Genomic DNA, 14,473 nt, shown 5'->3' on the forward strand with positions numbered 1-14,473 from the left:
ATGATTTTGGTCATTTAAGATGTAATTAACTATAATGTTAACTATTTGGTCATTTTTATCGAGAGCCCTTATAGGAAGCATGTTCAAGCCCAGCTTAATATAAACCCTATTTAATCTTTTATATTAAATAGGGGAATTTGTCGGCAAATACAAAGGTTTCGCAGACCAAACAAACGTCATATATTCCTTAGTTTATTTGATTGAGCCTCGTCCCTCAAGTCTTGTGTTTTCCTTCGGGATAGATACAAGATTTGAGGTACAGGGCTCTTTCATTTTTAACTATGAAAAATATGGGGTCAGTTTGCTTTCATACTTCAACGTCCTTCCAAAGCGGGCAACGATTTTTCGATTCCGGCGACCGACAGCTTCTTACGGGCAACACTCCCCCAAACCAAACCCACAAAAATAGCGCCGACAGCTTCTGACAATTTTTATGAAATATTTTGAAGCTAAATAGTAGCACCATGATGCTAGAACAGGTAGTGCTATGACGCATTCTTTTTTAGTTTTTCAGGTCGAATTGATATAGAATGTGGTGCCATCCACAAGCGCTACATTGCAAGGGTTATTAAGTAGATATATCCTCTCTATATATAAAAGAGTATCTTGTTTCAGGCCATGAGTACTACAATGTTATGTACATGTAGGAATAAGATCACGAAATAAAGAGAATGGTACTACAATTCTAACCTAACACATTGTAATTCTATAGACTTGGAAAAAACTACTCTCAAGATAAAGATAAAAGTGCTACAAAGTTGAGTTCGGTAGTGCCCCAATTGCATGAATATTAAGCAATAGGCCTTCAAAATAGAGAGCCAAGCAGCATGGCTCTAAGCATAACTGACGTAGTGATACCTTCCATAGATATTATCCGACATACAAAGTGTAGAGCTTCTTGGCACTGCATAAAATTCTATTGTATTGATACACTCTATGACATAAAATAAAGTGTTCTAGCACCACAAGCATAATGTTGCAAAGCTATTCCCCGTCTAGTTGAGTCAATCATCAACTCATAGACAATGAAGGTACCATATAAATAGAGTTGTGGGGCTACAATAGTGGTGAGCTCAACTTTTTCTTATATGGTGGTCAGTTCAATCCCCTGACAAATATATTACATTTAAATGATGTCAATATCTACTCGATCCACTTGAAAAGAAATCAATAAGATAGAAAATTCACGAGCTTATGATTTTCTTAAATTAGAAAATTTATAACAAATATGATATGAATAAATGCCAACATCTAAAGATAGTGATGAGGGGAGGGGCATAGGGGTTAAACTTGAAAATGATGAATGTTGCCAATGGAAAATAAGAAGACTACAAAAAAGAGTGCTAAATGTTATCATAACAATGGAAAAACACTAAGAGAAGATGAATATAGTTGGTTATGATATGTGATTGGCAAGGTCCCATCAAGAATGTAAGGGTGTTGCCAACTAAGATGTCAAAAGAGGCAAAATGGAAGTAGATTGAAGGAAGGAGGCATGGCATATAATAGGCAAAGTAGCATGGAGATGAGGCTATGAGACATTTATGATGATACATAGGCAGATAAGATGAGATCCAACCTTATCACAATATATGGTGAGAATCAAAGAAGTGAGTTAATATGACGAAAATGGAGTGAGAATTATTACTTAGAGCCAACATTGATGAAGAAAGATCTTCACTTTATATTAATGTAATTGTGAGCTTCATATTTTTCATTTTAATGCAACACTAAATATTTTATTTTTAAAATATGGATAGAGACTCTAGTGACATTAAAAATAAAAAAATAAAATAGAACAGTTAGAGATTTTAATTTAGAGGGGATAACTCACTCAACAAAGCCTTCATTGATGCCTATAGAGAAAATTTATCTTTTGAATTTAAAATTGAAGATAACTCAATCCTATTGCATTATTGGTGGACCATGTTTAAGAAATAATAGGATTAATTATAATAAGTAAAGCACGTTTCTTTTCCCACTCCGATAAATGAGAATTAACATATTATCAACAATTTTATGATTACAAAAGTTAATAAAGTTTTATTTTTTTTTGGAATTTGGAGAGTATTGTTGCTGTAAAAATATTCTTGCATCAATTTTTAGCCTTTCTACCACATTTACTTACTTGACATCAAATATACTTTTATTATGGTTTAATTGCTTATTAAAATGATCCTTACGAATGATTTGAGAAGTTTCATTTATTAGTCACATAATTTAATGGGTTCTCATTAGGAGTTCATCTCTCTTAGACTTCAAAATACATCATCCAAACTTTTGCTTAGAATAATTGTATTATTGCTTGAGTAATAGTGCTAATTTGTAGGATCTCCCACTACATGTCTAAAACAATTAGAAAATTGCATCCCAAATTACACACACACACACACAAACACACATATTTTAATATGATTTTACTTGTTAATTATGATTTGAAATAAGTTATCCACTATAACAGCATTCTTATATTGCTTTTATAAGAATCATTTGTTAAAGAGCATCATGATTTATAATGTCTTCACTGATAAATGGGAGACAATGAGCTTCAGAAATAAAGAACTAAATTTCATTATCTTTTTTTTGGTGATGTTTAAAACTTTTTTGTATGTTTGATATGAGCAGGGCTAAAGTCTCAGTTTCCAATAAATAATTAGTGAAAAACTATTCTAATGATGAAGGTGTAGTAACTATTATGGTAGTGTGATTGGTCTAACCTTTTGAATGCCCTACTTCAATTTAAATAAAAAATTTTCTCAAATTTAGATGAGAATATGCCTTCAAATAGTAGTTGTTTCACACGTCCAAAAAATATGAGCCAATTCACTACTCATTTTCTATTTTAATCTAAATTTTGGCCACAAAAAGCCTAGAAAGATAAGTAATTATATCATCTAGCCATAAAAATGTTCAAAAACAGACCTACCTGAGTAAGCTCTATGGTGAAAGATGATTTTTAAAAAATTACTAAAGTAGGAAATACATACAAGGCTAAGGAAAATGAATAAAATAGGAGAGATGGATGCTTTTATAGAATTATGAAAATAGGTAGATTATTTAAACATATGCATTTGAAAGCTATTAATGTACCAGCTACATTAAAAGAATTTGGTGTAGTCTATATTTAATAACAATCTTATAGTAATATATATGAAGATGTTGACTTAATTTTGGACAACATCCCTCCCTTATTCACTTCCCTATCTAGGCTTATGACCCATTTCATAAAATTTTTAGATGCTTAGGTTAGCCATGGCTTGGTCTGGTTGACTTAAGTCTGATTCAGTAGCTTGGCTTGGTAGGTCCAAGCTCAATTGCTTTGGGCTTTGGATTAGCTTGGGTGTGCTCTCTTTGGCTAACTTGGGCCTAAGTTTGAGTCAAATTCGAGTTAAAAATTAAAATCAACCCAAATTTAAACACATTTAAACGAATATGAATTTAAATGTAAAATTGAACTAGATGCAAATTAACCTAAAATGAACCTAAATTAACTTAAAATAGACTTAAATATACATTTAAAATTAAAATCTTAATTCAAGATAAAATTTAATAAAAAAAAACTTTTAAATTTAATACAAACCTAAAATATAATTAAATATAATTATTCTAAATTAAACAAAAAATCTACTAAATTGAAATCAATTTAAATCCAAGTTTAAGATTATATATACACTCATACTAATTAAAATATAACCATCATCTCATTTTAAATCAAATTTAAAATTAAACCAAACAAAATTAAAAATAAAAAATAAAAATAGAAGAGTTAGAGATTTTAATTTAGAGGGGATAACTCACTCAACAAAGCCTTCATTGATGCCTATAGAGAAAATTTATCTTTTGAATTTAAAATTGAAGATAACTAAATCCTATTGCATTATTGGTGGACCAAGTTTAAGAAATAATAGGATTAATTATAAGCAATTAAAGCACGTTTCTTTTCCCATTCTGAAAAATGAGAATTAAAATATTATCAACATGTTTATGATTACAAAAGTAAATAAAGTTTTAATTATTTAGGAATTTGGAGAGTATTACTGCTATAAAAATATCTTGCATCAATTTTTAGCCTCTCTACCACATCTACTTACTTGACATCAAATATACTTTTATTTTGGTTTAATTGCTTATTAAAATGATTCTCACGAATGATTTGAGAAGTTTCATTTATTAATCACATAATTTAATGGGTTCTCATTAGGAGTTCATCTCTCTTAGACTTCAAAATACATCATCCAAACTTTTGCTTAGAATAATTGTCATAGTGCTTGAGTAATAGTGCTAATTTGTAGGATCTCCCACTACATGTCTACAACAATTAGAAAATTGAATCCCAAATTACACACACACACACACAAACACACATATTTTAATATGATTTTACTTGTTAATTATGATTTGAAATAAGTTACCCACTATAACATCATTCTAATATTGCTTTTATAAGAATCATTTTTTAAAGAGCATCATGATTTATAATGTCTTCACTGATAAATGGGAGACAATGAGCTTCAGAAATAAAGAACTAAATTTCATTATCTTTTTTTTGGTGATGTTTAAACCTTTTTTGTATGTTTAATATGAGCAGGGCTAAAGTCTCAGTTTCCAATAAATAATTAGTGAAAAACTATTCTAATGATGAAGGTGTAGTAACTATTATGGTAGTGTGATTGGTCTAACCTTTTGAATGTCGTTCTTCAATTTAAATAAAAAATTTCCACAAATTTAGATGAGAATATGCCTTCAAATAGTAGTTGTTCCAAACGTTCATAAAATATGAGCCAATTCACTACTCATTTTCTATTTTAATCTAAATTTTGGCCACAAAAGGCCTGAAAGATAAGTAATTATAACATCTAACCACAAAATGTTCAAAAACAGAACCACCAGAGTAAGCTTTATGGTGGAAGATGATTTTAAAAAATCACTAAAGTAGGAAACATATACAAGGCTAAGGAAAATGAATAAAATAGGAGTGATGGATGCTTCTACAAAATTATGAAAATAGGTAGATTATTTAAACATATGCATTTAAAGCTATTAATGTACCAACTACATTAAAAGAGTTTGGCGTAGTCTATATTTAATAACAATCTTATAGTAATATATATGAAGATGTTGACTTAATTTTGGGCAGCATCCCTCCCTTATTCACTTCCCTATCTAGGCTTAGGACCCATTTCATAAAATTTTTAGGTGCTTAGGTTAGCCATGGCTTGGTCTGGTTGACTTAAGTCTGATTCAGTAGCTTGGCTTGGTAGGTCCAAGCTCAATTGCTTTGGGCTTTGGATTAGCTTGGGTGTGCTCTCTTTGGCTAACTTGGGCCTAAGTTTGAGTCAAATTCGAGTTAAAAATTAAAATCAACCCAAATTTAAACACATTTAAACGAATATGAATTTAAATGTAAAATTGAACCAGATTCAAATTAACCTAAAATGAACCTAAATTAACGGAAAATAGACTTAAATATACATTTGAAATTAAACCCTTAATTCACGATAAAATTTAATAAGAAAAAAACTTTAAATATATTACAAACCTAAAATATAATTAAATAGAATTATTTTAAATTAAACAAAAAATATACTAAATTGAAATCAATTTAAATCCAAGCTTAAGATTATATATACATACATATTAATTAAAATATAACCATCATCTCATTTTAAATTAAATTTAAAATTAAACCAAACAAAATTTTAAACTTACTTTTAAATTAAACAAATCAATATTAATTTAATTAAACTTAAATTTAAATGAACTTAATTTAAAGTTAAAGTAACCTAATCTTGACCAAGATCGAAATCAAATTATAGCTCACACCAACCCAAATGCATCTAATTTGACTAACCCAAGGCCAAGGCACCTAAGGCAACCCAAGTTAGTCATATAGGCTCTTCCCCTCCCCTTAAGGCCAATCATGGTCACTTATTGAATGGAATGGGTTCCCCAAGCAAAGCCCTACTCATTAGTGGCCACCTCAATCCTCCAACAACCACTGTGGCGGCCATCTCAGGCATGGACGCAAGCAGTCAAGGCCAATTTAGCAATCCAAACCACTACCTTTGCTTATGTGGCCTCCTTTTCAAGAGAAAGTTGTCATCGGGGCATTCGTCCATTGGCCAAGGATAAAGGAAGAAGGGTCGAGCACCTTCATGCTTGAATATTCACATAGCCATTTGCATGATGGTTTTGAATTCTCTCTCTATAAAATGATGATACTTTCATTCAAATTAAACTTAAGATTATTTTTCTTCAAGAAAACAACAATATAAACATCTCTCCAATTTTAGGCTCTATGGGCTATATACTAAATTTTCCTTACTCATATGTTATATACATATACAATTTACATTTTAATTGCAAAACATGTCAACATAACCAAACTTAAACCATTGAGTTTTATAGAGCCACACACAAGTTATTGTGAGAGATGAACAAATAATCAATTGTAATATGATTTGCTCCCAAACTTAAGACTTCACAAATAAACTATTAGTGCATTTCACGTGGCCCTTTTAAGTCCTTGTCTTATGCCCTTTTGTGAATAAATTCATCTCGGAGGAGATAGAATTTTTAAGCCTGATGGTACGATCACTAACTACTACCCCATTATAATATTACGTTATTTAAAATAATGTGCGTGCGGACAGAGTGAGACGTAACACCTCCCCAAATAATTTGCAGATCAGAAGATTCGTCGGTAATTTTTTAATATTTGGTGATATATTATAAAATATTTTTTAATTTTATTTCAGTGTTTTGAAGAAATAAATATTCTCTTCAAGGCAAATTCTTAGGACAGTTTTTGGCCGTTGAATATTTTATTTTATTTTTAATCAACGTGCTGTGCATTTAAATATAAATATGGGTCTGTGCTTCTTCAAATCAGCTGCCAGAATCACTGTTGTTTGATTTGATGTGGCATTCATGCCACCAAACAGCAAACCAAAATTGTCATTGCAAACATGTTCAGCCAATATTCAAATCATTTTGAAGCTAATTTGAAAATGGATGAGATAAAATCAAATAAAATTTGAATATGTTTGGATCACAATTAAAAATAACTCTATTACGGTTAGTACATGAATTATAAAAGAGAAAAATCATATGAATCATGAATAACCCATTCACTTTATAACTATTAAAAAAAGTTATAGGAGCAAACAATATAGTGAGTTGTGATGGCAAATAAAAGAACAAAAAAAACTATAGGCCAACAACACTAGGCCTACCAAAGGCTTCGAGAAAATACAAAAATGATAGTGTATAACTAGAAGTAGTTACACAGATCGGCAGTAGCTGAATAGCTTTCGCTCTATCCTCCAATAGAAACCGGTTGGACATACGAGTTTGGGGGTGGAATGTGAAAATGGTTAATTCAGAGCATCAGACGATCGAGTATACGTTAGTAAAGTACTCATAGGTCAAGCTCGAAAGGCCTAGTACGAAAGGTGGAGTACAAAAGGCCAAGTATAGAGAGCCGAGTGCAAGATTTACTGGAGGCCAAGAACTTCACATATTCACTAATATAGTAAGCTATAAGAGGAGAGGTCTAGGAATGATATAGGTCTATATACATAGTTTTATAATGAACGACTCTTATAAATAGGGGTTATTAAATGTAAACCATTACTGGATTCAAGGATTGACCCCTCTAACCCCCATCATCCTGCACATCTTTGCATTGACTCAATTTCTCAGCTCTCTTTTTCTCTCTCTGCCCTCTTATCCTCTCTACTTCTTGAAGCTCTATTCTATGAGTGTAATTCAAGCACAAGTCTAAGTGTAATACTCTTAAACAATGTGATGAGCATGGATCGTTCCACAAAAGAAAGGACTCATGTAAAGAGAGCAACATAGTCATAGAGAAGTCAAAAGCAACATAAATTGTATCCAAGAATTTGTAACCTATTAGAACAATGAGTTCAAAGAGTAGATGATGAAAATGATCAGGGCCACACTTGCCCAGGTGCTACCACATCATCTGATATCCCCTCTACATCAAAGGAGCAATCTTGGTTTTAACGCTAGAAGAAGCTTCTTCATGGGTCTCAGATGAAAAGAATGACTCATACTATTTCGACAATGTTTGTTTGACTCCATTATACCACAACTAATGAAGGTGCATTGAGATAAAATGACCATGTAAGTCGAAGAATGCATTCACTTAGGAGATCTCTGAAGCTAAATATCTTGAGTGCTTCAAGTTCCCTTCCCTAGATTTATATTGAGGATGGTCAGATCCTTCCAACCATGTCTCCTTTTTTGAATATGTTGTGAGTCTATGTTGAGTAAATGCTACATTGAAGTATCGGCTCCTCTTCACGACTCTTAGAAATTTCACTCTCTTATGAATCATCAACTTCCCATTAAGAGAAATTACTTTTTTCACATATTTCAAGAGGAAGTTTATAGCACAGTTTATCAGTAAATGTAAACCCCATAAAAGTTCACTAGAACTACTAAATCCTTGTCAGAATAAAAGAGAGTTAATATGTGCTTTTGTGACTCACTTTTAGAAGGAGATGTAGAAAGTATAAGATTTGAAACCTACAATTACCCATGTTGTGTTAGTTTAGAGGGTGAGGGAAGGTCGATTCTGCTATACTTTGGGCCTGCAGTGCCCGAGAATATTTGTTATTGTAATTCACCAACAATCACATATAAGTGAAAAAACAAAACTCACTCTCAATGCCCCTCAAGGCCTAGCATTCAGAGAAGCGCACCTCAAAGAGGAATGTCCATTGAAATGAACGGAAATCGAAACACCACCCATGATATACAATCAAGGCTAGGTTTTGTGGAGTATCGCTACCCCCATTATAAGAAAGGACTTGCATGCCAGAGAAGGGAGATTGCAATCTCAAAGGATGAGCTCACACCAACCCAAATGCATCTAATTGTGGTATTGGTATCGAGAAAGGCAAACATATCACCATACGGTGAGAAGGTCCCAGCTTCCAACTCTTAAAATCTCTCAATAGACTCCATTAAGAGAGTCAATGGTTCAAGTTATAAAGCAATATAGGAAAAAGGTTTTTCTTTAAGAAGCCTACTTTGATGAATGCCAAAAGATACATCAGGGATCATATAAAGTATTTTGCCTATCACAGAGACCACAATCATGACACAAAGGAGTTTCATGGCCTTTAAAACTTAATTGAGGAGTTAATTAAAGGACAAAAAGTTGAAGGAGTTTGTAGCATCACAGACAATCACTCAGAGGCAAAGGAAAGCCCAAAAAAAGAAGATTGCAATGAACCCATTCATGCCCATGCCATCCACCTTGTAGTCATAATCCCAGCCATTCTCGATGGAGATGCAGTTGAGGCCTCTGAATATGATAGCTTAAAGAGACTCTAATCAGGAGAGCTCTGCATGTCAGCTTCATTGTTGCAGTGATTTGTACATAATTCACCAATCATTTTTATGGAGAAAGACAAATCTACTAAAGGTAATACATATAATGAAGCTAATGTAGTTAAGACCCTACTTACTAATTTCCAAATTGGCAGCATCCTTTTTGAAACAGGGAGTTTTGTAAACATCTTGTTAAGTTCTATATTTGATATGATGAACATAAGGACTATATATCTATCAACAACAACTAGGCCACTTTATGGTTTTTTTGAGAGAAAGGAATGATACATTTGAAGATCTAGCTTTGCCTATCACTAGGGGCAAGAGTGCTAAGTAATTGATCATCTCTATATTGACTTCATTATAGTTGACTCACCAACAACTTTGAATTCCATCTTCGATCATCCCCTTCTCAGCACCTTTAAGGTAGACATAGCAGTGCATCTTTTGGGGGAAGGAGAGGTGAACACTATCTTGGGAAACTTGGAACAATCTCATACTTTCTTTCAATGGGTCATCAATAGTGTACAATTGGAGGCCCTAAAATTAGATGTCCATAGTTAGAAAGACCTGGAAACTAGTGAAGCTATTAAGAAGATCCTTATCATAGTCTAGGATCCTAGTAAGGCTTTTTTATTAAGTTCGACTTTTTATGCCAGATAAAAGAAAGAACTATGGCCACATTACATGAATATTGTCATGTATTGTGTTCAGAGTCTTTATCGATGTTGATTATCATTAATTGAACATCTAGCCAAAGGTTGGACACATAAAGCAAAAGAATTGATCGATAACAATCACTCTGACATAACCAATTCAAGAGGAGATATAAAAACTATTAGTGATAGGATACATTAGAGAGAAGCAATACCAAAACTAGGTGGCCAACATGGCGGTGGCCCCAAAGTCAAATGATAAATGATGATGTATGTCGACTTCACTAGTCACAACTAAATATGTCTGAAGAGCATCTATCTTCTGACCGGAATCGAAGTGCTCATGGACTCGACCATCAATCACTCAGTCATGAGTTTCTTAGAAGTGATCTTGGGGTACTACCAAATGCTGAAAGGATACTTTCATCACCAGAGAAGGAGTGTTCTATTATGATGTAATATCCTTTAGGCTTATGAACATAATACCATCTACCAAAAGGAGATTGATGTACTATTTGTTGATCAAAAGGAAAAACAATTTTAAGTCTATGTCGACAATGTATTAGTAAAAAGTAAAAAACCTGAATAGAAAATATAGTACCTAAGAAAACTTTTGCAATATTAAATACTTGATTAGGGTTGAAACAAAAAAAGTTCATAGGTTATATGCCTATGATGCATGAATGATGCTTGAAATGAATGCAAAGCAAGTCGGTCAATTATGCAAGTATAGTTATAACAAATGCTACTATAATATATCAGTATACCTATTGAAACTTAATTTTGGATCTAGTAAGGCTTGCATGTTTATTGATTTTTTTGAAGTATTTGAAAATTATTTTTATGCTCAATTTATTCATGAGGTGGTTTTATTAGTTTTGTTTTATACCCGATTTAAGAAATGTCTTCACTAGATTGTAGAACACACTTGATTATATTTTAAGCACATTTTCATTTATTTTTATGGGCATCATAAGTAAGAAAATAAAAGATTTCTTGTTACATTTGTCTTCTTTAAGGATATGTATATCCTTATACAAGTGAACTTTCTGGAACCATCTGGTGTTCATTTTGCAAGTTATTTTCACCATTATGTTCTAGAAATATTTTTCTATTTATTTATTTTTGATATATTTTCGAGTTCTATCTTTAATGATGTATAGAGATTTCTATAAGTTTAAATTTATTAAATTTAAAAAATTGTATAATTACCATTATATCCTTTTTAGTTTTATTATAAAAATTTATATTTATATCAGATAAGTGCTTCTCCTTAGACCCTTCCAGAAGCTTCACATTTTATATTTTCCAAAACATAGCTTTAGAGAGATGGAGAGGATTTCTAGAAAGAGAAAGTTAGATTTAGGGGGCTTAGAGCTGATTTTGTATGTTGGGCAAATTGGGAAAATTGTGTGGCACTAGGTAAACTAATGTTAACCCACTTCATATTTTAATTTTATTATTTTTTTTGTAAATTTTTAGTATTTTCTTACTGAAATTTAATACAAACTCAGATATACAAATATTTACAAACATTTCACCCCCCAACCTTTTATATGTTGTCGATTAGAACGTGTTGGACATATCAACATAAAAATCTTTATTTTTCATGGGGTATTTTGCGTTTTACAATATCTTGTATATTAACATAATAGAAATGCTTTAAATATTATTCTGAATATTTCATAAAAGTAGTTTTGAAAATTTTGCTTAACAATAGATTATATTATTACTTATGTCTACTGATATGTAAAATTTTCTACATCAAGTTGTGGTATTGGTATGTCAAAATCATTAGCATTTATATACTTTTGTATCAAACTTTGAGCCAAAAATAATAAAAATGGGGGGACTTACAAGTGTTTGTGATTGAGTAGATAGATGTTATGTGCAATCAAGTGGAGTTATAAGCGCTTTTGAATCAATGCAATTATTCCTTTATGCATTTTGCTTTAACAGATGTGAACAAGTGAAGGTATAATTAGAGGAGAAGTTATAAGGGGCATTGAAGAAATATGAACAAGTGGAAGTTGAGATATAAGGAGACAAAGAAAAAATTATAAAATAATTCAAATAAAGAATTGAATTTGATTTTCATGTTATTTTTTTTAACTTGTGTTATCATGTTGCTTATATTGTTACTCAGCATATGCCTGTTGTGGTTACTATTCCTTATACTGATACTGTGATACTCTACATTTTGTTCCACCATGATCTATTTATTTTCTTCGAATACATGCCTATGTTTTTTCTTAAATATTGAAAAATGTAATAGATTTTGAGTAGCCTACTGAGCTGTGGTTGCTCACCCTTGTTTTATGCACATGTGCTGTTTTAGGGAAGTGTAAGGTTCCGGTTGAGTAGAGACTTTTACATTACTGGTGAGATCAGTACCTTAGAATCATATTTTTGATAGTCATGAGGATGTTTATATTTTGATGCTAGAAAGTTTAAACCATAATTGTTGTATATGTTTCTTTTTGTTGAGGGTTTAGGGTTGTATATGTTTCTTTTTGTTGTATGATGATATGATTTGAATAAAATGTGATTCTACGTGTGAAACTAGAAGAAGAAAAAAATTCATTCAAAATAGATCTTGGGTAATAATTTTTTTTTTTATGATGGATTGCATTGTGTTGGGTAGTGACATACGTGTCATTCAAGTAATATATGGATTATGTGTCAACATATCAATCTTATGAGGAAACACACTAAATTCTTTTAATAGGTAAAATTATAGTTTACAAGATCTCTAAAATAAGTTTAAAGTGTCAAATGCTCAAATGTTAAAAGTCCTAAAACCTTACAAGGCAGAAACTAAATTAAGCTTTGTGAAAATTTTCAAATATGAAAGGCTCATATTTCTTTGAAACCAGTCTAGTGATTTCTTAATAATTTTCTTATGAAATCTCACATTATTGTTAACAACCAAAGACACAATCCTTCTTAGCATATATCTAGGTCATAAGAAGTGTTAGAAAATATATTATATTTAAGGGGGATTTAACCATGTAGTGTTTCCCAGGAATTCTCTAGTACTCTATTTAGGTTGCAATTTCTTAATGATAATGTCTATTTCTTAATAGCAATATGTCTATTTCACTAGGCTATTGTGTGCTAACCTACTTATTCTTTTACATGATAGTTAAAAGTCATAGATCACAAGAGATTTTAACATTTTATCTAGTTTAATTATAAGTAAAATAAGACAAAAATTTTAACACATCGATATAGAAAATCCAAACATAGAAAAGTGTATATGGAAAAAAAAATTATAAGATAAAACAATGAGAAACTGAAATAGCTTACATTGCTGGAGTATGAAAATAAAATTAACTATGATGCATGAAAAAAGAAAACAAAAAAATTATTATTATTGACAAAAAAAAAGAAATACAATGCAAGAGTTGTAAAGAAAGCAAATGTAAGTCGACCGGTCCTTGCAAAACACTGTAATACTCTCTGCCAATACAAACATTATGTAGATCTTCCCTCATACAAGTGCGCACAATCACCCCTCTCAATCTCTCCAAACTCATGAAAAAAACAATCATAGGAATCTTCACAAAAAAAAGCCACTAGAGAAAACCATAATGTTCACAATAATTTACTAAAATCTAAAGAAAAGTAGCATCCACAATGTCCAAGAGCCCTGTCATCCCATAACATCTCCTTATATGCCAAAATCACCATAAAAAAGCTTTTTAAATTGAACCTATTTGGTCCATAATGTAGTAATGCCAAAACTGGCATGGTTATGCCATAAGGCGACATAATTATTCCACAGAGTGTCATATACAATACTCTATGGTCTACAACGTGATTGTCCACTCTGTGGCATTTTTTTGGGTTTTGGAGTTTTTCATCCATTTTATCTTTTTTGCACTATGAATGGCCTAATCTCCTTTATACAATGAAAAACACAACAAATATACATTTCACAAACAAATTATCATGATAATAATGAAATAAATCACAATATTAGTAAGAAAAAATATCACATGTTTGAGTCATATTAATTCCCCCAAACTTATTTATTACCTGCTCTAAACTCAATTTAGATGCCCCACCAACAACTTTTCAAACTTTATTTACAATATAATTTGTTTCATGGATCTATGAGCATAAGTTGTATACTTCCATGATTCTTGCAACCTCTTAACTACAAACTACTGACAACTTCATATCTAGTCGCTATTACTTTTAAATTTATGTTGACATCTTCTATAGCTCCATAAATTATTTGTTGAAGTATCATCATATCTATAATATCACATAGATAGAATAGAACATGGTGAGGATCTTCGCTAATTATTATCAGAATATTTCTCATTATTGAGAATATGTTCTATAATCTTCAACTGTTTATTTCTTTACTTTTTTTTATACATACATAAAGACACACACAAACACTATATCGATAGATAGATATATATATATATATATATATATAT

The sequence above is a fragment of the Phalaenopsis equestris genome, unplaced genomic scaffold, assembly GCF_001263595.1.
Source record: "Phalaenopsis equestris unplaced genomic scaffold, ASM126359v1 Scaffold000302, whole genome shotgun sequence".
In the NCBI taxonomy this organism is placed as follows: domain Eukaryota; kingdom Viridiplantae; phylum Streptophyta; class Magnoliopsida; order Asparagales; family Orchidaceae; genus Phalaenopsis; species Phalaenopsis equestris.